At 38.2% G+C, this 25,841-nt stretch overlaps 1 long non-coding RNA gene across 1 annotated transcript; it reads left to right on the plus strand.

The window, feature by feature from the left end:
* The first annotated feature begins 9 nt into the window (after positions 1–9).
* On the plus strand, positions 10–20,979 carry LOC113025434 (uncharacterized). Its single transcript, XR_003272793.1, has 5 exons — positions 10–68; positions 662–733; positions 16,276–16,433; positions 19,805–19,866; positions 20,067–20,979. It is a non-coding gene; the product is annotated as an uncharacterized LOC113025434 (long non-coding RNA).
* Positions 20,980–25,841: the final 4,862 nt, after the last annotated feature.

Raw genomic sequence — 25,841 nt, forward strand, 5'->3', positions numbered from 1 at the left:
CTGCTGGCAGATAAATCGATCGTTAGAGAAGCTCATTGTCGAGTTTTCTGGTCTGAATGACAGATCTGGTAGGTAATACAGTTTCGTGAGTGTGTTTCTCTGGTTCTTGTGCATGCTTTTGCTATTTTTCTTCAAATTACACCTCGATAAACCGAAATCATAAAATGACGAAAATAAATAAATACTGTGGTGGTTAAGTTAATTAAATCAGGAGCAATTACGGAGACTGGGAGCTCTATGTTATATGTAGTTGGTTTTCCACAAAGTCTGATAATTGTTGTAAAAGACAGCTAGCCCATTTCAGCTACCTGCTCATCAGTGATCCCAAATTTGGGGTAAAGTAAGGTTACCTCATGAAGCTGTAACAAAGGAATTAATGGCCAACTACTGCCCCTCTAGATAAGAGAAATCAGCTGAGATACTCTGGGTAAGGAAATGAAGATATCTGTCAGCATCACTTTGTGGGCATCAATACTATGTAAGCACCAAAATATGAGTATCTAAGCCAGTCAGAGCTACATCTGTAGTTATATGATTGGTAGGGATTGCGAAGAAAAGGATCATTTGAAATGTTGACCTGATGCCTTTTTTTTTTCAGGAAAGAAAAACTAAACATATTCAACTGTCTAAAGTAAAGTAGCTTTGTTGTGTGTCTGCATAGGTAGTGCTGCGGCATTGAAGAAAACTGAAGACATTTCCAGGAAACATTTATACATAACAGGAACAGTACAGGGTAACTAATATGAAAGATCCCTCTCTTCCATTAAGCTTGGCCTTGTACTCCAAGTTTGCAAGCCTAACCTAAGCCTTCGATACTAAAAGGGACCAAAGCATTTGGTTACACTAATACCAATTAACAATGTTAGTTACAATTACACATGAGCCTCTCAATATACAACAAATAAATATTTTGGGTAACTTTAAAAACCTAATCTAAAAGAAAAACAAAACAAAAAAACACCCAAACTAATCAACCATCACTGTTTGATTGGTGTGAGTTTAATATTATGAAAATTTAAATATTTCATTATATATGTAATATTTCATTATAATTTAATAATATGGAGACTTTTGGAAATATCTCACATGTACAATTTATTGGTACTTGAATACTTGCATTTGATGTTTTATATTGTGCCAAATCACAGTAAGCTAAAGACCCCACAATAAATCGCTCTTATATAGCACATTTCTACTCTACGTGAGCACTCAAAACTTTATACAACGTATCTCATTCACCCTGTCATACAAGCACTTTTTTCCATGCTTGAGTACTTTTTATCTGACATACACACACATTCAGACCCAGATGTATCGGAGAGCAACTTGGGGTTAGTATCTTGCCCAAGGATATTTGACATGCATGCTGGAGCAGCCACCAATTGAACAATATTGGTAGATGGCCTGCTCTGCATCCTGAGCTACAGCCAGAAGGTAAAGAAAACCCCAACAATCAAATGACCCCCTTTGTGTAAGCACTAGGCAATAGTTGGAAGAAAAAACTCCCGTTTAACAGGAAGAAACCTCCAGCATAACCAGGCTCACCTGCCATGACCTGTTGTGGTTGATGGGGGAAGACAGGACAAAAGACACTGTCTAAAAGAGCCAAATGTTAATAATAACTAATGATGCAATTCAGAGTTGTGTATAAACACAGTGAATGAAAAAGGCGAGTGAAGAAGAAACAATTGAATAGAACTCAACTGAATTTAATTGAACTGAATGGAATTGAATAGAGAATAAGACTCTAATAATCTAATGATGTCAGATTATAGATTTGCATGGATTAATGCATCTTCTTTTTCTAAAGCAAAAGAAAGAAATGTCCATAATATTATTCCTTGCTATTTTTCACAAGATTTGTATATTTAGTTTCTTTAAGAATTAAACTGTGTATACACAAATATTGTGTGTGTAAGTTAAGGTTTATAAGCCTCAAAATCAGCCTTTTTTTATTTACCCAATAGATCACTTAAATGATACGATTGACATGCCTTATAAAGCTGTGTTACAAAGACACAAAATTCAATATCATTTGAATCTTTGTGTATTTAATATTGATTTGTGTGATCTATAACAAAATGAATCAATTTCACAGTACTTTACATGGCTGCCTGTATCAAAATATATATATTTATATACTAGAGACCTCAGCTTTCCCAATAACATTAAGGGTTTACAATATTCTTGCACATTAAAAGCTTTGGAACAGCAGCACACTTGTGAAGTTAGTGCTGGGAAAGGAGTACAACTTCTTTTATTTGAGCAAGAGAAAAAGTTTCCACCTGTGAGACCCACTCTCACAAAATGCAAAAAGACACCTAATGTCCCGCATTATCCATAAAAGAGAAACTGTGCTAAATACAGCTTCAGTAGTCTTGTTTTTCATGCACTAGGGTGAATTTAATTGAATCTTGTCACTGATAGAATTATGCACACAAGCATAATTTAAGTAAGAAACATTCAGAATAAAGTGAAATAAAAGGAAACAGGGCCACACAACAGATTGTTGTATGTATCAGGTCAAATTGGATTAGAGGCAGTAATCAGGTTTGCAGTGATGGTGTTGTGTCTCATAATGCAATTCCACTTCATCTAATAAATCCCAGTTTTGGGTCATATAGATCTTTTAATGTGCACATACTCAAATTATGTAGAAATTCAAACATACAGTACTGTGAAAAACTCTTGAGCCACCCTTGATTTCATTATATTTTGCTTGGAAAGTAGTAAAGTAAAGGTGGTAATCTAGGTACAGACTTAAATGGAAATACGAGGCGAAAAAAAAAAACCCCAGAGTTATTACAATTCAGTCTGAAATATCTTAGGTAAGCTTTCTTGTAATTTCTTGAAGTAATCTTCAGGAATAATTCTCCAGGCTTATTGAAGCTCTTCTTTGGATGTTGGCTAGAAGACAGAAGGCCTTAGATGCTCACTAAAGATGTTTTTACCACTGATAATAATTTTGCTTTGTTTACATTTGAATTCAAGACTTTTACTTGTTACAATGGAATATTTTTTACCTTAGCATAAAGTAAATGTGATACCATTTACCATTTAATTGTTGTAGGCAGTAGGTCGAAAGACTTACAGGCTAGGGGTGGTGTTGTTTCTTGTAAAGCAATTTGCCTTTATTCAATATACAATATCTATTTTTTAATTTGGTTGTTAGTTTGTTTTTTATATATCCTGCCTCAAAATATGTACAAGTGGATAAAATCTACATGCTGTGTTGACTTACGGCACTAATATTTGTGCTGCCAAAAATCTGTAGACTTAGTTTATATGTGATTACATTTGATACTCTACCACCTGAACTTAAGATTTTCATTTAGATGTGGCACTTTTAAACCCTGGCACATGGTGACTCATTAATCACTGCACATGCTCAGTCCCCAAAATATGATAAAATAAACATATTGCTATACAACCAAATGTGAAACCAAACATAGTTTAACCACAGCTAAACTAACATGGTAAAGGTAAGTTATTTGATACTTTTACATAGCAGTGTTTAATATATGATTACAAATATGATAATTATGTTAAAACACGCTAATTAAGTGGAATTTGCTTGTACTTGAATACTTGCATATGACACTTCCTACTGCATTTATAGTACAAAAAACCCAGCATCATATGAAAAATAATTCATTACTATGGTATTATTATTATTATCATCATTGGATTATTAATGATTAATCAATATAGAATTTATTTTAATTGAAGACTTGTGCTAGTAATGTAGTGATTTACCTCCATGTTTCCCTACTATATAAAAAGTAGTGTGAATACTATTTCCACTGCTTGTGTAGATGTTTTCAAAGCTCTCTTGTTGAGCAGCACTAATGGGGCAAGACAGGGATTCTCTTCCAATACAAAATCATTATAATTAGTTATTCTTAAATTGTACTATACCAAGGCTAAATCGGTTAGCATAAGAGGGTAGAGAGTGTTTCATTTTCTCTGCAACCAGATCGATCTAATGATGCTAAATTGGAGATCTGCCATGGATGTCTTTTTTTTTTTCTTCTAAGCTAAAGATATAAGCTCCTGTAGTATATATTATTCCCTCGTCTTCCCGAGTAAACATGAATAAAAGATGATGGGTGTTCCTTCAGCAGCGGAGGAGAAATCCTTTACTGGGCAAAGCTGCTGTGATTGCATTTGAGTGGTGGGAAAACCCCGGGCTCCTTCCCTACAGCTTCATGGCCGTTGATTATTGGTATTTTCCGAGTTTTCCAAACTAATAAGTGGCACTATCAAGCATTTGGAGGCGCCGTGAGACTACAGACGGGCTGCTAGACTTAATTGATATTGAGCGAGGCACTGGTAGGCGCGGACGGGGCCGCTGCTGGGTAATTTGCAGTTTAATCAGCGTTTGTAATGAGAGCCGCTGATTAGCGCGGGGTGGAAATAAAAGAGAGTTACAAGGAACGTCTGTCAGAGTCCGGTGATAATTCACGACTAATTGTAATGATTAGAGCAAACTGGATGACTTTGGAGTTTTCTAAATGTGTTGCCTTGCCTGTGCGCATGTCTCTCTGCGCCCTTGTACTCTTTATATTTTAAATCAGAGTATGCGCGCACATTTTCTCCAACTGGCTTTAAAAAATCGAAAAATCCCAAATTTAATGCTGGCGGTTTTTTTCTATAAGAAACAGTTTGTGAAAGCGTGTGTGTGTGTGTGTGTGTGTGTGTGTGTGTGTGTGTGTGTGTGTGTGTGTGTGTGTGTGTGTGTGTCTAAATCGCAGAGATTTGATTATCAAACAAAACATCACATTTGTAAGAGGGGAGGGGACGTCGATGACGGACTCCGCTGCCGTGAGGGTGGAATGTATTCCTCGAGACGCGCTTCGGCCACTGCTGGAATAGCAAATGCGAAATTAGTGAGAAATGTGCGCATGAACGCTGTCAGTCAATTAGCGACAAGCGAGAGGAAGAGCTGGTATTCTCATAGTGAACATTTGTCCGGAGAGTACACACACACACCCTCCATCTCAGAAGCTTTATGTGATTTTCTCTGTATTTTAATAAAGTTGGAGAAATAACCTCTGTGGCCGTGATGACAAAAGACAATTGTTTTGTATTGGCTGTTTGCATCTCCTAGACCTACATTAGTGAAATGTGATTTTTTTTTCTTTTCCCACAGACCTTAAAGTGCTATTTCACTCAAATTAAGCAAACCCTGCCACTAGTGACATCTAGGCATGCAAGATTCATTTGTCAGATATCCATTACCCAAATTTGTATCTCTGCCCTTTGTATAATGTGTCATTATACAAAAAGCACAGATTTTTTGTTATATATATATTTTTTGTTTATTTAAAATCTATAATGTAACTAACCACGATGTAGTGCAGTCAAAGTTACTTCAGAATTTGTTTAATTCTCAAACACAGTGCAAGCACATGAAAAGTATTCTCACTCGAGTGACCTTATTACTCAAAACTACACATATAGCAATGGCAGTTTTATTGATATAGCACATTTAATGATACTTAAATTCAATGCATTTAGCACAGAAAATAAAAACATAAAAACCTATGTAGGTTTATAATAGGTTTACAAATAAACTAATTAAAATATTTTAAAAATGATTGTTCAACAATAGCTATGGGGAAATAAAGCCTTTCTGTGATGGTAAAACCCAAAAAAGGTTGTTTGTTTGTTTGTTTAAAAAAACACACTCAAAGAAAAATGTGTAGAACAGCTGTATCTCAAGCTACAATTTTTCCATATGTATATATATGAATGTGTGTGTATGATGGGCTTAATTTTTTTATGCATGAGTTTGTGTTGAGTTTGTGCCAAAAATAAGGACAATATGTGTCGCAAAATATCAATAAGGCTGGACGTCATACTTCCTCCTGCATTATGTTATTGATGCACTAGTGCCAGATATCAATATTTGTATCCAATCATACCATTGCTGTAAACAGATTTTCTTTCTGACTGACCAGAGTCACTACATCTTGACTCTTCAAATAATTGAGGGTAAAGTATCAGTCCAGCTTCTCACCTGTAATTTCACAGTGTCGATACGGCTGACAGTGACGGGATGCAAATCAAACAGCAAATTAGTTGAACTGGACTAATATTTAAATATAATAATAAAGAAAACAGCCACACATCAACAAAAAAATGACATGAATGTATTATTTTAGAAAAGCACGTTAGAAAACTTCTATAAAGTCATGAATAATTATTATGGTTTTCCTCGTCCTGTTAAACTGATATTGTAATATCTGTCAGTTTATTGCAGAGTCGTATTTTGATGTATCTAAGCAATATATGAAACAGTGTTGAGGTAAGTGTTACTCTGTAAATCCCACCTTTAATAAGGAGGCTCTGAATTGTTTAAATGCATAGACCGTGGCTTTTAAACTCCATTGTGATGAGTTCCTCAGTTTTCTTGCCATCTAGCCCTTGGTGTTCCCCTCTCCTTAGGAACTCAATTGGCACCTGAATCTCTTTTTGGGACTCACTGCTGTATAATAAAACCCCTATTAAAATGCATAGGGCCTCCGTGGGCACAGCAGCAGCATCAGTAGCATGGATGACCTGTTTGGTATCAGGTGTGATGTGCCACTACTGACCTTCGCCACCTGATCCTTTGCTGTACAGGGAGATAGGGCTGGAAGAGCCAGCAGGAGTCCACAATCGATTCTCCAGCAAGAGGTTATCTATACGTGGTATTTTAATGTCATGGAGTCACGCCAAATTGATAGTGATAAATATTTGCCGGAAGATTAGGTGAAGAGAGTGTGTCTAGGGCGCTCTATCTCAGACCTGTAACCCTGGCAGAGCTGTTCCTCTCTGTGTCGGATTAGCCCCATCCATCCAGTGTCAATGGCTGTCTTGTTGAGAAAATCAGTGAGTAAACACGGCTGACAGAGAGAGAGGGTGAGAGAGCTGTGAGTGTGTATGTGGGTGTGTTGGATGGTAGATGGTCGTCTGATTACTCATACAAATAGACTCCAAAGTCTGCCTGGTCCCTCCCGAAATGTGTTTTCTCTCTATTCACTCTCTTCTTTCTCTCTTCTCCTCTCCTTCCTTTTCCATATATACTGTTCCTGTCTGCTGAGGACCCCCCCACCCCCCCTGTGTCCTGCTGTTCCCACTTTGTCCCCATCAATCACTGCAGCATTGTGTCCTGGACTGGATGTTATATAGAGTGACTTAATATCCCTTCCTTCATCTATATTCACTCCCAAAATCATTCTCTGTGAGGATCCTGTGTGTGTGTGTGTGTGTGTGTGTGTGTGTGTGTGTGTGTGTGTGTGTGTGTGTGTGTGTGTGTGTGTGTGTGTGTGTGTGTGTGTGTGTGTGTGTGTGTGTGTATAAGAGGGTGACTGAGGGGTTATGAAGCAGGATCAGATGTGGTATTCATCTGCTTGCTTGTACCTTTATGATCCTCACATGTAAATTGGATCCAAACATGTAAAATGAAACTGAATGCAAGACTACTAATATCATGTATTGTTTAGGTGATAAATGAGTGTCCTTGCCTGATCAAAGACAGTATAAAACCTGGTCTTAGCTAACACGATGACTTTGTATTTTAAAAGTCAGGTGTGACGAGTGATCTAACTGATCTGATTGTGAAATTGCTTGAGCATGCTTTGAATAATAGTCCTTTTTGGAACTCAGGAAGATCATAATTTGTAAAATAGACTTAAAGGTACATCAAGTAATTTTTTCAGGTTATTTAATAGGAAACAAGAACATTGTATTCACAAATATACATTAATTGGTCTGGTCTTATGACGTTATAATTAATCCACGAAAAAATAAATACGAGCAGGAGCCGGTTTCTGGGAGCCACCACGTTGCCCTGCCATCTTAAACACAGTGGCAGAGATGGAAATTTTATGTACTTAGCTAGTTAAAGCTAGTTAAAGAACACAAACAGTATTTTATATATGATCATTTAACATTTGTACATGTATATTTTCATCAACTTTTTTGTCATCATGTGTTTTTCCTCTATCCTCCCTCATTTTAACCTCATCCTCTTCCTCCTTCACAACAGCTGTTATAAGCTCATATATAAGCTAATATGCTAGCTAATGTTAGGCTCGAATGCCCTACAAATCACACTTTCCTTCTGTTAAACATTTTGATTAGATTCACACATTGTATGAGAGTTTAATGACTGAGTCTAACAATGTTCCATACATTTTTTTTTAAAGTTGATATGAACGCTAGCTAACAGCAGCTAACACGGACAAAAACAGCAGCGCTTACTGACAGAAAAGTGTAGGCTATCCTCAACATCTCATCTCAGTATTACCGTCATTACCGTCACAGCCTTCATCAGTGTGAATAGATATGCAAACCAGCTAAAGTGAATAGGCACTGACAGATACAATTACAGATTAAATACATCAGTTTTGATGGTTTCTGCTGAGACTGCCTGTTTTTCTCTGCTAGCAACCTTTATGCTAGCCACCTGGCAACTTACTGGTTGTTGTATTTTCAGCAAGAAAGACAGATACTAAAATCCTGAAATATATCTTTAAATAACAGTACTGGCATAAGAAAACCTATAAAACTACAAGAAATAAAAAAAAAAATAAAAAATAAAAAAAAAAAAAGGTCAGTGAGATAAATGAAGTAATTTTGATCAAGGTTAGAAAACACACAAAAAAATAATTCGACTTTGCAAATGTTAACTAATTAACTTCAGTCTAATCTAAAAATATATTCTAACCAGATAATTAACTCTAAAATACTTTCATTCCACTCAGTGGCTAAGAACAGAACAGAACCTATTAAATTCACTGAAATAGCCTTTGAGTCTTTTTTGCCCTCTGTATAAAATGAAGACATCACATCTCCAGCACCATCCCCATATTTTTGAAGGGTTCCTGACAAATAGGGCCTCCCTGCTACGCTTGGGTGGCCACCTTCATTCCGCACTTGGCTTGTTTACATAGCACCAGGACCATTTCCACGGATTAAACAAATCACTGCCCGAGGGGGACATCCATAATCCACTAACGGGTCACCAGCAAGACAGTTATAAATGCCTGTGTCTACTACTGGGGGTAGGATAAATGTCCACGTCCAAAGATGACCTTCCCTGAATGCAGAGCTCAGTGCTCCCTGCAGTTTATTATAGAAAAGGGAGAAAAAAGAAAGAAGAAAAAAGAAAGAAAGACAGACTTTGTCACAAAAGGCTTTATTATATTGTTATTAACAGGCTTGTTTCATCAAAAAAATATAGAGAGCAGCAGTTCTGAAAGGAGGGGTGAGGCTTAGCGACGAGAGACTATCCCACTTACTAGCTTCTATCACAGACTGAAGGATTTTGTGACACCTACAGTAATCATGGGAGACATTCTTCCCATAAATGAAAAGGCCAGTGAAGAAGATCAGTAAAATACTGCGCCGATCTCTAACCAATTTACTTCATCATTCCGCATTACAGCCTTATGAATTGTTCAGATACGATAACAAGCACTCAATCTGCTTTATTATGTACGTTAAATTAGACTTTACACAAAAAAAGAAAGAAATTGCAGTGGCATTCAGTGGCTTCTTGAATAAAATGTAATTTGTGTGAGAATTTGTTGTATCTGTCACAAATATTCACAATTAGCGGCGGTAATTATTTGATAGTTTCTGCAATTACGGCTTAAACGGTTAAATTTGGAACTGTGTGGAGCCTTAATTGGCCTAAATGTGATATTTTGCATATTTGCATAATGAGGAAATTGGTAGAAAATTGTGTTCATTCATTTGTGAAAAATCCTATGAATTTTATGAATTTGAAAGGTCTGTTCCTGCAGTCTGTGACTTTGCTAGCTGCTCCCCGAGGAGCCGGGGGAAAGTAGGGCACAGGGAGCAGGCCAAATGGAGGTGATTTAAAAGAGAAAGAGGGAGCAGAAAGGTTTTTACAGAACTTTATGTCTGCAGTCTAAGATAACTGAGAGTTTAAAATAGCCAGAGTTAGTCATAGGAACAAAAAGAGCTGTTTGATCATACTGGAAGATGCTTAGATGCCATTAAAGCAAGAAAGCATCTGAGAAAGTTAGGGTTAGTTTGTTTTTTTAGCTATGTGTAATATGCAATAATGATAATGTTCACAGCTGGAATAATGGCAGACACAAACACAAATTTAGATTTTCCATTAAACATAAAATCATTTAATTTTACACCTTTAAATATCACGTTTTTGTTTTTGTTTTTAAATTTTATATATTGAGCACATTTATTTGTTACATTCACTGAAGTTAAATATACTTTTGGAGCAGCACAGTTCTACTGTTAGAAATGCAAGTAGTTATCATGTCATGTCAATGATAAATCCATCTTTCTGTAAACCCTATTATCATTATTATTATTATTATTACTTAAAGTCTATGCTAAGACACAAAAGGTGTTTTTGCATATTGTACAAATAAAAACTGTCCCTAAAGAATTTGACAAAATTCAACTATGTATATGCGGGTAGACCACTAGACTCCAGGTCATTGGCAGAAAAGGTCAGAAAGTTTGATCACACTGTTGAGCACTAAAAACACTTTTATTAATATTGTTTAAGACATGCCTATAGCTCCATTTGCACCCTTTTGGCACAACGATAATTGCTATCTTTAAACATAACCTACCATTCAGCAGGCTATTATCTGTAATCAGTTTCAGTAGAAAGACCACAATAACATTTACCTGCAGTAACGTCATTTACATTACCATTTAAAACGTATGTATTCCCATAATGTTGTAATTTAACAGCATCATATTTCAGTAATTGGATTTCTAAGTCAGTAACATTAGGTTGCTGAGTTATGCACAGTGGCATAGCATAGAACTCTAGCCCCTAAAAACATAGGCGGTCTCTGTCTCTGTCTATAACCTTCACACTGAGAAAATACTATACAGCATGAAAAATGCAATTAAGCAAGACTAGAAACATGTTTTATTTTGAGAAACAGACAAAAAGAATCATCTTCAAATAACAGTTCAAAAGGTGTATAGATAGATAGATAGATAGATAGATAGATAGATAGATAGATAGAAATAATTTAAAAATGCACTTTCATCATCCTCTATCACATTTTCTTGTTCACTGTGCTACACAGAAGGAAAAATACAGGAGTTTTTTTTATGCCCATCAGAGGTCAGAGGTCAAGGTACACCATAACAATTAGAAACAAAGCAATTATCTTAAAGTTTAAATAAATGTCCAATCATAGTTGTGTTTATGAAAGTGTAACACTAAAACTCTTGTTTAAATAGACCCAATAGCAGTACTTTAAAATGCATTAGATTAAATTGTTGAGTAGTGATTTGAAACATAAATTGTATTTTCTGTCAGTGGTTACATTTGCTATATATTGCACTAAATTAGACTTGTGGATATTCTGGGTGATTTAGTAATACATCAAAATGTTCACGAGCGTGTACTCGGGTACGTTTGTGCACTAAACAAATCAAATCAGCATTCAAGTAACTAACTGCAAACGTATTTATTTTTTTAATTAAGAAGCCGCGTCATTGTGGTATTTTAAAATGCCTCTGCAGAATGCTTTGCTTACCTTATAACACACCAGCTGAGAACTGCTGGTCCAGCACACAATAAAGCTTAATGCTGCTCAATGTTGGTGTTGCACAACTTTCAGTTAAAACGGTACAAATCTTTCAATAATTTTTAGTTGCCACTATATGAGTTCAGACCCATGTGTGCAAGAACCATGTGTTTCAGTTGTGCTGCATCATTTAACAGTTATAGTGTTATAGCTGACTTCTCTCAGTTTGCTTTCTCTGCCTCCCATTTCTTTTTATGTGTGCTTTTTTCTTTTTTTGTGATATTCCAGCTTTGTCCAATTTATTCATGCAACTTTGCAACTTATGATGCTCACAGTTTTTTTTTTGCAAACAAAAACAAATTTTCATTCCATGCTTGTAGGGGCCCCTCCACTGGAGGCCCCGGGCAGTCAGTCACCATTCCCTCAACTACAATGTCCCTGATTGAGGTGGGCAGTGGCGATTTTGTTAAAGCAAACATTGCAAACATCATATTTTCCTCTGATAACTTGTTACAACTTCAACATTGTCCACCAGAGCAGATGTAGCTGCATTATTTACACTAATCTGTTTTTAAAAAGTAAGTATATATTTTTTAATTTACATCTTCTTTGTTTAGATTTCCCCTTGACTTTCCACGATGTCACTGGGACATCTAGCTGCACAGCAGCAAAATGAGTCTGGGTGAGAACTGTGATAAGGTCAGCTCTTAACACTAATCAGAAACTTCTGTGTGCGTTAGTGCTCTGCAAATGTTTAGCAACACTTACAGTATGTCAAAGGCTGGGCGTGTTCGCAGTCAAGATAAGATAAGATAAGATAAGATAAGATAAGATAAGATAAGATAAGATAAGATAAGATAGAACTTTATTAATCCCTCGGGTGGGTAGGAATAAAAAATAAAAAATAAAAATACAAGTGAATTGCACATTTCACTGTTGCAGCCTTAATATCTTGCTGCTTTAATTGGAACACTTACTCAAGAACACAACATACTTGGTTTAAAGATTTATGTCAGAGCTGACTAACAGTTAAAATTTTCTTTCAAATCATTACTCAGTGTAAAAACTGCTGTCTGTATGTTTTAAATGGCCCACGATTGATCTCAAAAGCATGTTCAGGTTATGTTCTATATATGATTGAACATCAGTGTCTCTCTGAGTCCTGCAGTCACCCTCTAAGAACCAAATCAAGGATGCAGTTTATTTAAGAAGTGAAGAGCTACTTTACCACCGGCCTCACCTCATCTGAACTTGGTTTCATTCTGCTCTAAGTATGAAGGCAAGTAAAAATATAAAAAGAAAAAGATCAGGATCAAAATCATTTAAAAAAAAAAACATGATTACAAAAAACTTTTTTACTAACTTCTTGGGGGGCTTTGTTGTTGTTGTTTTAGCTATTATTTGTAGCTTTAACTTTAATCAGTTATTCCTCCTTTTAAATTCATAGTATTTTTAATTATACGGTATCATAAAAAATAAACAACAAGTTAACTTCTTTAAGTCTAGAATTACATAAAAAAGCATAATGTAATTGTAAACAGATATGCTGTCTTTCAGTATTTGTCAGCACTATAATCTCTAATCAAGGCATATTTTACACTGCTCTATATCTCCAGAACAGTTAAAGGACTTTTGCTGTATATGACTTAAAGATTTAGAGGATATTTATTAAAACTTTATTTAGAAATGCTAAAATGTTACCTACAGGCCTTGTGAAATACAGATAGTATATATGCTCAGCTGATCAGTTGTTCACTGCCTACCTACTGTTTGGCCACTCTATTAATATTAAATTAAAAAAAGAGTCCCTCAAAGCTCATATTGCATTATTTTGATCTTAATGAGAATCTGGTTGTTTATGTTGTGTGTTTTGAGGATCATCCACATTAATTAGAATTTGACAGATCCAATTAAAATTGTGGGCCCATAATGATGTGATGGGGTTGCCACCAGGGGAGCAGCCTCAAAACAAACAGCACTGGTTTAATGTAAAGGTTGAGGGGCTAGATCACAAAAGCTCGAACAGGAGGCACAAGTTTATGCGAGCGTACGTGCACACGAGCCTGTTTTCATCGTATCGTGCTTCTCTGCCACCCCCACCTCCAGAACCTCATAAAGCTCATAGACGATAATGATCCTGCCATAGACTGTAATGATCCCACCATTTCATGGGGTATTACACTATAATGATGATAGTCCTCGACATTTGCATCCCATCCAGCCTTTAGCTGCTGAGCTGCACCACCATCTTACCTGGCACGGGTAATTTATAGAGCGAAGGCGTGAATAAGCCGCTCTGGAATAATACAACCAGCACTTAGAGTCAGCCGCAGAGATTTATTATGGGAGTGTAAACCCAAAAGGCAAATAGGATCGACATGCTGGGGTGTGTGTGTGTGTGTGTGTGTGTGTGTGTGTGTGTGTGTGTGTGTGTGTGTGTGTGTGTGTGTGTGTGTGTGTGTGTTTCCTCTATTTCCCGTTCAAGAATAAAGACATCCACAAGAATCCACCAGTGACAGCTCATAAAGGATGATGGGGAGGCGGATGTGAGACCTGGGAGGGGTTGAGGTGGGTGGGGATGTGGGTGTGGTGAAATCATAAAAAGTCCCCCCTCAAAAAAAAAGACAGAGAAGAAATGAGACAAAAAAGGGACGGAAGCTAACGCCACCACAAATATGTTCTTTTCCCGAGAAATTTTTCACGACCGTTCTTTACAAACAGAGAGACACATGCAACACAGAGACGGCACGCACTCAAACACACACAGGGAGGGGGGGAAAAACAACAACCCTGTGCGTATTTTACTCTGAGAGTTAATGGGAATAAAATACCTTGGTGGATGAGTGCAGATGTGTTTGATACAAATAGTCATTTTCCTATTTGCTGCCTCATTGAGCATGATGAATGATGGGAGTCAGGGAGGCGGCGTGATGAATGGCAGCACCTTGGCTCCATTGCATGCCCTATTGATTCTCCTTCTTTATTACTCCTACAACCCAGCTGGCTGCTCCTGCCCTCCCTACACTCTCTCCTCTCCACTGAGGGTGAGAGGAGGAGGAATTGAAGTGGGGTCTTCTTCCTACTGTAAGGCCACACCTCTAACAGGAACAACACCGTGTGTGTGTGTGTGTGTGTGTGTGTGTGTGTGTGTGTGTGTGTGTGTGTGTGTGTGTGTGTGTGTGTGTGTGTGTGTGTGTGTGTGTAAACATCCAAGTGAAGAAGCATAATGTGTGTGCGCTTGTGGCCTGCTGGGACTTCATGGATAAGGGAAAAATGAGTTTTCTGATTAGCAGATTAGAGGCCAACGGTCTCTAATAGGGACTTGTCTGGGAGTTGCTTAGTTAGAGGGAGGGTGTGTGTGATTGTGTGTGTGTGATTGTGTGTGTGTGTGGCGGGGGGGGGGGGGGCATTTCGAGGTGGCCACCTCCTTGCTTTCTTGTCTATTTTACTTTAAATGGGCATAGATATACACAATGAACACTGTGTTTCATTAAAGAAGACTTGAAACTGCTAGAGGCTATAAACTCATTAGTAAAGTTTTAAAGGTTAGAGATGGAGTAAAAATATGACATTCTTCAAGACTTCTACAGAATTAGGGTTCTCTTTGCCGACCATAGGGGTCACGCCTTACTGGAAATTAGAAAAAATGCAGGTATAAGGTACTTCTGCACTGGTTTTATGTTTCAGATCCAAAGATTATGATTATTTTATATACAGTATAAAGTTAAATAAATCAATAAATGTGCATTATACTGCTGATGAAAACAGTTTCCAACAAATTTAAGTTAGTTAAAGTAAGTCAAATTAATTAAAAATGGCAGGTACAAGACTTGTATCTTCCACTGTCTCTACAGACAGCCTCAGAAGCTGGGGCTCGGACTGCCGGGCCTCCTGCAGAAAGGCAGGCCCATGTTACCTCTTTGGGCTGCGCCTGGCTGGGCCCCAAGAACGAAGACCTGACAACCAGCCAATCACCCTCAATCTCCCACCCCAGGCCAGGCTCCAGGGCAGGTTCCTGGGAACCTTGGTCCCAAGCAGGATCATTTGGATTTTGTTTTTCTTTGAGGTCATGTGAATCGCTGTTTGTCTGTAATGACTGAAAGAATAAGATTGCGGTTACAAACAATGAAAATGAGTTTTTTCCCAAGGGAGAATGCCTTCTAGGGAGAGGTTTTCCCATGTCGTACTGGCAGAAGCCCCCAGAGCAGACCAAGGCTACTGATGGATGGATGGATGGATGGATGGATGGATGGATGGATGGCATCTATCAGGGAGTTAGGGCAATATCATACAAATTGTGAAGGGAAATCATGAAGTACCGAGTGGCTAATGTGTTTTCATTACTGTCATTTAAAATTATAGATCAACATACATACATCAACATTCTTATTAAAACACATTAGTTTATTGAGTTAAGTGCTATCTGAAATACTCACAATTTGTGAGTATTCCACCAAAGTGGACCCCAGAGTTCTGGACACTTTTTTTAATTCTTTGAGCAGTAGTACATTGCTTTAGTTGCTGACAAATTCAAAGTAATGATGCACAAAGAACATGATAAAATAATGAAATTATCTACGTATTTCTAAGTACTGAGTGCTCAGTGAGCTTTAAGAGTCTTATTCTTAAGCATATTTCCCTTGCACCTGGTACACAAGGTTTGAGCAGTCTTTGAGATAAGTAAGAGGTAAAACACGTATCATATACATTTGAGTGACAGCGCTGTGTTTTCTCTCAGAGAGAAGATACGAAAAAAACAACTTGTGCCAGGGACTGTAACCTCAGTCCCGTCGGTTCTGTCAAAACAAAGGCCTGTTCATCCATCAGTCCTCTCATCTGAGTCCACATCTGAGACGCCGGGCCTCAGCATGGACGACAGCTCTGTGGGGGCTGGAGGTATGTTATGACTGGTCTGTGTGTATGGTAGGGGTTCATTCCTGGTTTAGAGGTCATGACAGGTAAGATGTGGAACTTGGAGACATAGCTGTTGTAGTCCAGCTTGATTTCCAGAGTCTCTCCTGAAGTCAAGCATGAAGAATGGTTGTTTTGGTCAATTACCTCAAGTACTAGTTGCAGAGCGTGTCAAAATAATACAATATTAAGATGAAGTTGTTCTTCCATAAGCATCATGTATACGGCACTCTAGCAGGATTGGTGGATGCAAATTCAATCGCAGATTTGAAAAACAATACTCATCGAAAATAATGGGCAATCTTTGCCGCTGATGAATTAAATTTCAAATCATTTCCTAAATGGGCTAGCTAGAGATAGAAGTGATCCCAACCAATAATATGCATGCACATATTACCCTCAGAGGCACACAGACACCATACACGGCTGCTCTCGCACACACACACACACACACACACACATTTGCAGGCATCTACACACAACCATCTTGCTCTCAGCATGGCCTGCGCGAAGCTTCCCAGACTAAATTACAAATGTTTCAGTGGATTGGAGTTGCAGGACATAATGAAGCAGTGCGGCACGCTGAGAGGTAATTACCCAGCAGCACTCCTGCCGTTCTGCAGCCCTGCGAGGTGAGAGAGAAGATGAATAGCCAAAGTACAAAACCACTGACCCCTCAAAAGTTTCATTTACCATCTCCCCCCTTCTATCTCCCTCCCCCTGGTTTTGGGGAGCTTGGAAGAGGTAATCATCTAGGGACAGTTTTGGTAGGTTGATGAATGGTGTGTGTGGCTTTGGTGCTCGTACGCACATGCACACCTATTTATCTGCTCCGGCCCAAACCCAGCCGAGCAGGGCTAGAGATGTGGAGCATGCTGAGCCTTATTGAGTCACCAGGGCTAGCTGAGTGAGGAGACAGGCCAAGGGAGGAGAAGGAGGATGGGAGGGGGTGGAGGGATGGAGCGATGGAAAGAGGACAGACCGCCTGGCTCGGAGACGTGGAGCCGATCAATTTTCTCCTCCAGCCTATCAGTCATGTCCTCTCACTCTGTCCGTTTCTGCTGATGACACACTTTCTCTGCCCATCGGCCCATTTCCAGGCCAAGAGCGAGAAAAGAAAGTCTAGCTGTGTGTGTTTGTCTTGAATGTGCATGTTTGTGTGTGTGTCAGTCTGAAACAGAGTGAGAGAGTGAGAGAGAGCACACACCTGGGGGTTGTCCAAGGGGAGAAGTGCTGAAGACGGCGGGGGCTGGCTTCTGTCAAAGTTTCCTCTCCCACGAGTACAAGTGAGGACTGAGAAGAAGGGAGGAGGAGAGCATATAGCAGCAGCAGCCCCTTAAGTGAGCCAGACTCAGCCTCCTCTCCCAGGCGTGCCAGCGAAGGTGGCAGGATCCAAAGCCTTGTCAATGCATAATGCATTAGAGGCCTCCTTCTCCTGACAGCCCCCTCTGCCGCCTTCCACTCCAGAAGCCTGCCCGCTAATCAAAAACGACACATCCGAATGTCCGGACATACACACATGCGCATGCTTGCACGCCCAAACAGACACACACACACACTCGGGCAGAAATTTACTAATCAAAAAGTGTATTTCCTAGAGGCTGACTCCCAAGAGAAATCCAGCTGGAAGAAATTGGAATAATTTATTAGCTTACAAGTTTTCGTTGACAGTTAGCCCGAGGCTATTTATCTCAGTAATAGAGAACGTCTCCAATGTGGCAAAATTGACCAAATCAAACAGCTTTGATCAGAAAATGAATCTGGCAAGGCTGTCTGTCTCTGGGTGTCCCGTGAGGCGAGCGTGAAACAAACAAAACTGAGATACAGAAACTGAGAGAGAGAGAAAGAGAGAGATTATTTAACAAGTGACCACTGGGGGGAAAAGAGTGAAGGATAGGCTCACACTGCAAGTGAAATCTCTCACTATGAATTATTATTAACGCAACAAAAGGCGGCCGTCGATATTTAAAATGGAGGATATTGCTGGATAAATAATGTGACAACAGCAGAACATCAAAGCAATTTGTAGAGTTTACGGTCTCTCTTCATCGAGTTTGGGATGCCATAAATTGTCCTGCTTTTTCATATTACAGCAGCAGAATAGCTAATTCACTTTGTCAGCTACAAAAACAGGGAAACAGACAAAAACAAAGGTGACTGTCTGACAGAAAAAGTCCCATCAACACTGTACTCAAGATGCCTGCTTTTGTGTGTACTTGGATTATTTTCTCTTCAGTTAGGCCGATGGTCCCCATTGTTTTTATCTACTCACTCAGCCCTGTGAGATGGACTCAGGAATGTCTGCTCCCTCAACATCTTTCATGTTCAAATGAGTTCAGCTGGAGTCATTTTAAACTGGGTCTGGATAACCTTTAGTCAACCCTTTTTCAGTAATTGCTAGATTTATTAGTATTAACAGTCCATACATACTTTACGGTGTTGGTTTTAGCTACTATTTTATTCATATCTTTACTTGTAGTTTTTAGCGACCAATTTCACCTGTTTCCTATGTTCAACTAATATTTCATTAGCACTTTTAGATAACTGAGTCAGTATTTTTATCCTGCAATTTGAACTATTAATCCATGATATTCTTTCTAAATAACTGACATGCTAGCCGTGAATTTAGCTAGGTAATTTATATTTTGTTCACAATTTTAGTCAGCTGGCTACTATATTTAATTTATTCATAGGCCTAATGATATTGCTAAAGAACTGAACAGCTACTATATAAGCTACATGTTATTCATAATTTTAGCTAGCTACTATTTTTCTCTTTGCTTATCTATAATGATATTGCTAAAGAATTCAACTTCTAGCTATAACTTTAGTTAGCTAATTGATAACATTTTATTTAAGTTTTAGGTAACTACTGTATTTAAACATTAATTCCTAATTTTGCCGTAGGAGATAGCGGTCTACTAACTAGAAGTTTAATGGTTCAATTCCTGGCTCCTCTATTCTTTATTTTTGAAGTATCCCTGTGCAAGCTAGCTGCAAGTAGCATCATCATCATAGCATCATCTATTTAAATGTGTTTGTGAATGTTGAATTTGTTTAAAAAACAAAAATAAAATGACTGTGTTAAGGAGGAAGTAGGAAAGTGTTTTGAGTGCTCAGAGTAGAAAAGCATATGTGTGTAGTCTATTTATTTATCTGTACCCCTAGCTAATAATTTCAGCTATTAGACTTTTACAAAACTCTTTCTAACATTTTACTCACTTTTTAAAGATTATCTCCTTTAATATTTTATGCATTTCTTTGAGCTACTCTTCTCTACTTATTATTTTGATCTAGTTAACTGTTCTGCTCAGACTTGTTCAGGTCTGCTTACAGTTGCTCATCTTTCCATGTAGGCCCTGTCTACTGCAGAAGTTCCCTCTGGAGTAGGCCATTTATACCGCTGATTTGGATTCAAGTGAGTTATAGTACAACAATCCATGCACTCTTGTCCACTATAATACAATTCCCATTTGCAATCTCTGAGTCCTAAAGGGATGTGGAGATGCTTCTAAGCCAAATCTATTTCCACTCCTGCACAGTATATCTCTGTCACTCTGTCTCAGTGACAAAGACACTGAGCCGAGCTGTAAAACATGCTTTTGACATGATCCCCAGACATGCCTCTCACGGTGAGGGACACATTCATTTGTCGAGGAGACTGACAGACAGTTCAAAGGGTCATCGGGCTGACACCAAGAGGGGACAGTAAACACACCACAACCGTCTCAATTAGCAGCTGATTCACAGCTGTCACGCATGGATCCCAAAGATAGGTCTCATTATGTTAAATGGATGTCAATCACACAAGCCTCAGGGCAACAAAGCGAAGGAGGCGGTGCTGGAGAGAAGCGAGTTAGAGAACCGCGGCCCTAAATGTGAGTTCCAAAGAATGACATATTTTGCAGTGTTTGAAACGATCAAACAAGTTTCACTTACGCAGAATAGAAAAGTCAGTTCAGCGTTTCTTTCTTGACCTCCCAGCTGAATGGAGAAGTTTATAGAACAACAACAAATTCTTTCCATAAGTGTTGAACCGCGCAGCAAAGAAACAATGATTGGATCACGGCGGGAAATTTCTCCATAGACTGGCATTAGCATTGACCCCCATCCTCCTCCCTCCCCCACCTCCACCTGTTCTGCTCCACGCCTCCTCCCACTCCTCGTCCTCTCCAATCTATCCGCCTAATGAATTTTTACCTGGCACAGGCTGTTTTAAACTCCATTTGGACTCGTGCCTACAATTACCTCCTCAGAGTCTCCAAAGTAACTGCGCACAGCCTAATTAGTATGCATTATCAATTAACAAACTTAATAGCTGGCAGATTGATTGGATCCTCTGTAGAAGGGGGCAGAGCTGAAGCGAAACACCAAATGAAAAATCATCTCCCCACGCACTTCTCATTTCTCTTGCACACAGATTCATGGATGCCTGTGTTTGAATGTTTTAGCAGTTACTTGACATTGTACATGTGTTGTTACTATATGTGGCTTTTTGGAAAATATATACAAACACATTAATTTACATAATGCCGTGTATTTTTAAAAATGCAGCTGTGCAAGAAGTATTTCATTACTTTATCCGTGTGACTGCACTGATGCCACTGATGATACATAAACATCTTATATTTTAAATTTATTGTTTTTATTATTATTATTGTGGCATCACTGTGTAGCCAGTAGTTTATCATTTTATCATCTCAAGTTAGAACAAATGGTGACTACTATATGAGTAGTATTTGATACTTTGTTTCATTGTTTTTGATTTAGTATAATGAGCAAAATATTGTATAAAATGTTACTTTATTAAATCACACGTGATGACCTGATTATAGTTCATGTGTGCAGTATGGTTCAGCTTTCTCACATTCAGTCAGTCACTGTCAAAAAAATAATACTGCCACTATTCAAAGAAGCACATTAGTTTAAGCTCAATCATCTCAGTCCATAATCATAAAGCTGATTTCATCCCTATCCTTAATTTTTGCACAGCGATTCCTGGTGCAAAATATACCTGTGTGTGTATTTATAGCACTTCTAATAACCTATTTTCCACCAATGGTGAATGCATGCAAAAAAATTCACTATTATGTCATATAAAAGAAATAAAATGTAAAAGTACATGTATTCAGTGGTGACTGAGATGTTTGGATAATCTAAGAGTTCTATTATAACGTTATATTTCACTCTATAAAAGTATTATTTAGAGTCATGTACATATAATTATATTCATGGTTGTAACCACCTACGATGTCATCAAGGTCTGAACTTCAGTATGCTTTTTTAAACAAAGACAGTAAAAAATGCCATGAATCAATGTCTGATTTTCAACGTGACTTTTAATGTGAAAGACTCTTTAGGAATTCTACAAATTATACAAACCCCACAGGGAAGTAAGGAACTTTTTTCATCGTGCCATTTTCATTTCAAGCAATGAAATAACTTTTATTACTTTTTTTCATTGTTTTATAAACACAACAGTCATCTTCTATATTTCTTTGTCTCTGGTTTTGATTTTGAGTTTAAGTTTTGGTTGTATTGCAACTCCAGGACCCAGCCTCTTCTAAAGTGTAGCTTTTTCTACTGTTCATTGGAGCATTTTTATTATGGTGCATAAAGAGTAAAAAAAATCTGGACCTCAATAATTTATAAAAGCTACTTATGCCTCTGATTATATTATTATTCATCTATAATTATCTTAAGTTCCAGTCACTGATTGCTGGTTTTTAGTGATTTACAAGTTATGCTAACATATAACTATGTGATGAGTTCATCGTAGGTTTAGGAAAACCTTGAATATTCACCAACCACTCATTCGCAAATTATGTGCAGTAGAATTAATTTTTTTCAAAGAATGAAAAGAAGTACAAGTAAACTATAACCTTGTAAATTGTATATGTAAAATGTCTTTGGTTGGCACACATATGTGAATACACTGATCTTCAATTGAAAGCACCAATACTGCACTATATAAAGTAATGAGCTATAATTAATGCCAATTCCTGCTTAAAAAGGGTAAATTTAGCTAATTATTAATGTAAGAGTTTTTTAAGTAACTAGATAGATAGCTGTGAAATAAGTGAAGTTGGTATTAATGTAACGTGAAAGTATATTAATTGATTAACTGCAATACTAAATCAAACGCACTGCTTTTTAACATTGCATATTTGTGATAAAGCCTTGAGATGAGATGAGACAGAAAAGGACACTTGCAGTAATTCAGTACTAGGAGTTTTAGGAAGGAGAAAGGTGGATGATGGGAGCCGCAAGGGTGAAAAATGAAAAACAGCTTCACTGGGACACATGTTAGGCAAAAGAAACCCAATTTGTCAGGGAGATGAAAATCATAGTTAAAGGATTCATTTTGTGTACATCGACATCACCATTAAATTGTGCTGTCTGACATAAAAGTCGCTGAATGGATGGGAACGTCAACATTTTTCACTCTTCTCTTAATTAATGCCACCTGTTTCCCCAAAACCTTTTAGAATCATTTCTGAAGGAGAGAAACGGATCACCTGCTGTGTTACTGGCTTCCCTACAAAAAAGCCCAAAAGCCCAGAAGAGATCCAACGGGACTATTATGTTCCAAAGTCTTCATCTGACTTTGTTATTTGTGTGCCAAGTAGGGATATTATCCAGTTTGTCAGCACTAAAGTCTGTAACTTCAGCCCACTTTAAAGGACTTAACATTCTCCCAGTCCAGACTATTTAACTGAAGCGTGTGTTTATGAGGGAAAATAACCCACCTTAATATCACTCTTTATCCACAACACTAATGCTTGAATAACATTCATAAACGCATTACCAAAACATGTTTGACAGAGTCGTTTTAGATGCAAATTGGCCAATACGTCCTCAGCTTAAAGTGCGCTGTCTGTGGTGCTAAAATTTAATGCTGCATTGATTCACCGTGTGTGCATTGTAATGAACATTTTCACTAGATTCAAATTGTTGGATTAAAGAAACTCGCTTATTTACATAAATATCAATAAGAAGACATTATGACAATTATCCGCCCTATTGGCCACAAACTTTATATGCTTGAAAATATACTTTATTTTCATTAGGAGGCATGAAATGCAGTCATTAGTGCATTAATTAAGGCCACTATAAACAATTATCTGGGTTAGTTTCTCAGTATTCCTTGAATGGGTCATTGTTGTGATGGAATCAGCACCACGGTGAGACTAATTTCTACACAGAGCTACTTAGGACAGCACAAAGGGCATGAATTCCAGCAGCAAGTAAAAGAACAAATGGAATAATGTTTGTGCTTTATGGGTGTTTTTTTTCTTCTTCTTCTTTTTGTGGCAGAAATGGCTTCTCAGCACAATAGCAGTGGGGTCCAGAGGATAAGGAAAAAAACAATCCATTACCTGGTGCAAACAGCGGTTGTCGAGATAGTTCATAGTGCGGTAATACAGCAGCAGAAATGTGCTGTAAATGCAGGGAAGCAGCGAAATTGAAGAGTCACATACAATAAGCGTCACCTTAGCGGTGGGGTGGGGGACAGTGACCGCGGGTGGGAGGGTGGGGGAGCCCGGGGGGCAAATTCAGCATTACCTTTGGAAACACTGCTGCAACTTTGCAGCAATGACAGAAAAATTGGTTTTTCTTAAATTAAAGAAGTAAAGCTGATATTTATTGAAACAATGTAAAAGGCCGACTTGGGGTTGAAACCAATGCAGTACAAGAAATGACAGGATTGTTGATGAGTGTCATCTTACTACAACTGTCAACCAAATGTCAACCACTAACAAACACACCTTAATTTTTTGCTCCATGTTTCTGAAATCTGACTATGATCAGTGTCTTGCTAACATTTACAATAGAAAAATGCAACATTTGTGGTGCCTAGGTTACTAAGATGGGCTTATCTTCAAAATATCTTGACATTTCCAATAGAAAATTGTCAGGAAATAGAAATAAAGTATTTATTTAATGTCACGGCCATCGTGTTGGCATCGTTTTATGTTCCATTTAGGTTTTGCATGTATTGATGCATTGATCCCCTTAGGTGGATTACAAGTACTTCACAACCATGTAAAAGTACTCAGCTACTTGATAAAAAGTGCAACACAATACCAAATGTGCCTCTGAAACCATCGATGAAAGCTCCCCATGGTGCATGGTGTGTATAGGCAACAGAGAGGGATGTAAATCGCAGACTAATTAAGGAAGAGCCCACAGGTCCCTGTCCAGTTTAGCTTTTAAATTGTGTCTAATCGACTGAGAGCACGTTTAAAAGGCGCGAATGAGTGACTTATCACTAGTCCTGATTCGATTTGTGGAGCTAAATGAACATTTGAAGGGTTTCAAATGGCTGAATGGGCTCTTAGCACAAAGCAGGTTGTGTGCTGCCATTAGGTTCTGACCAAATAAATATATATGTTACACATCATCATCACAAAAAACTGGATCAGTATTTCACTACGAACAATGTGACACATCAAGGAATCTATCAAGAGGCGCCACAGTGTGTTTGTGAGATAGAGAGAGCATACAAGGGCATTCAGTGTTGTGTGTGCGATAGCTGTGAAAGCCTCCTTCATCGTCAGTTTTTTTTCCAGTCTTTTTTTTTTTTTGCACTGATGTATATTTCGCTGTGCGCCGGCCTTAATTTTGATTTATAGTCCGTCCATAAATTAGAAAAATATGTTTTAGAATTCCATCCCCTGGAAAAAGCCCAGCCCGTGATGTCAGGGGATTGGGTGATATTTAAGATGTCAGAAATACATATTGGATTAGTGCGCTTTGTTCCCCCGCAAAAGCAGGTGTTTAATCATAGCTGATGGCTGGAGCGAAATGCGTTAGGACAGGCCGGGCACCAAAAAACGGGAGCCGCGTTCCCATTGCGATAAATCATACGGCCCAATGTTGTTCCACTCACACTCACATCATGCCCTCCCTCTTTTTACCCCTCCCTCCCAACATCAGTCTCGCTTTGGCACGCGCACGCTCACTAGTAGTAGAGTATCACGTGCTGCCTGGCCACGCGCTTCTCTCTCACCTTTGCACTCGCAGGGTTAAATCAACCGATCAGCAGTGTAATTGAAGCACTAGTCCATCATCTGATATGGTGACAGCAAAACAGTTATTCCCTTTTATTAATTTACATCTGATTCTTTGGGCTAATCGACACACACACACACACACATTTGTATATATATATATATATATATAGATAGATAGATAGATAGATAGATAGATAGCATGAGCACAGGTGAAGTCTCCTGTCGTCGTCCTTTCCTCAAATTCTCATGAATAATCCGGGCCCTTTTGAAACTCGTATAAATCTAAATGACATAAATGAATGCGATCAATCATTTTGGGGGGGGGGGGGGGGGGGGCTTTAACTCGCGCCTTTCTGGAACTATAATATATTTTTTG

The sequence above is a fragment of the Astatotilapia calliptera genome, chromosome 7 (assembly GCF_900246225.1).
Source record: "Astatotilapia calliptera chromosome 7, fAstCal1.2, whole genome shotgun sequence".
Classification (NCBI taxonomy): Eukaryota; Metazoa; Chordata; class Actinopteri; order Cichliformes; family Cichlidae; genus Astatotilapia; species Astatotilapia calliptera.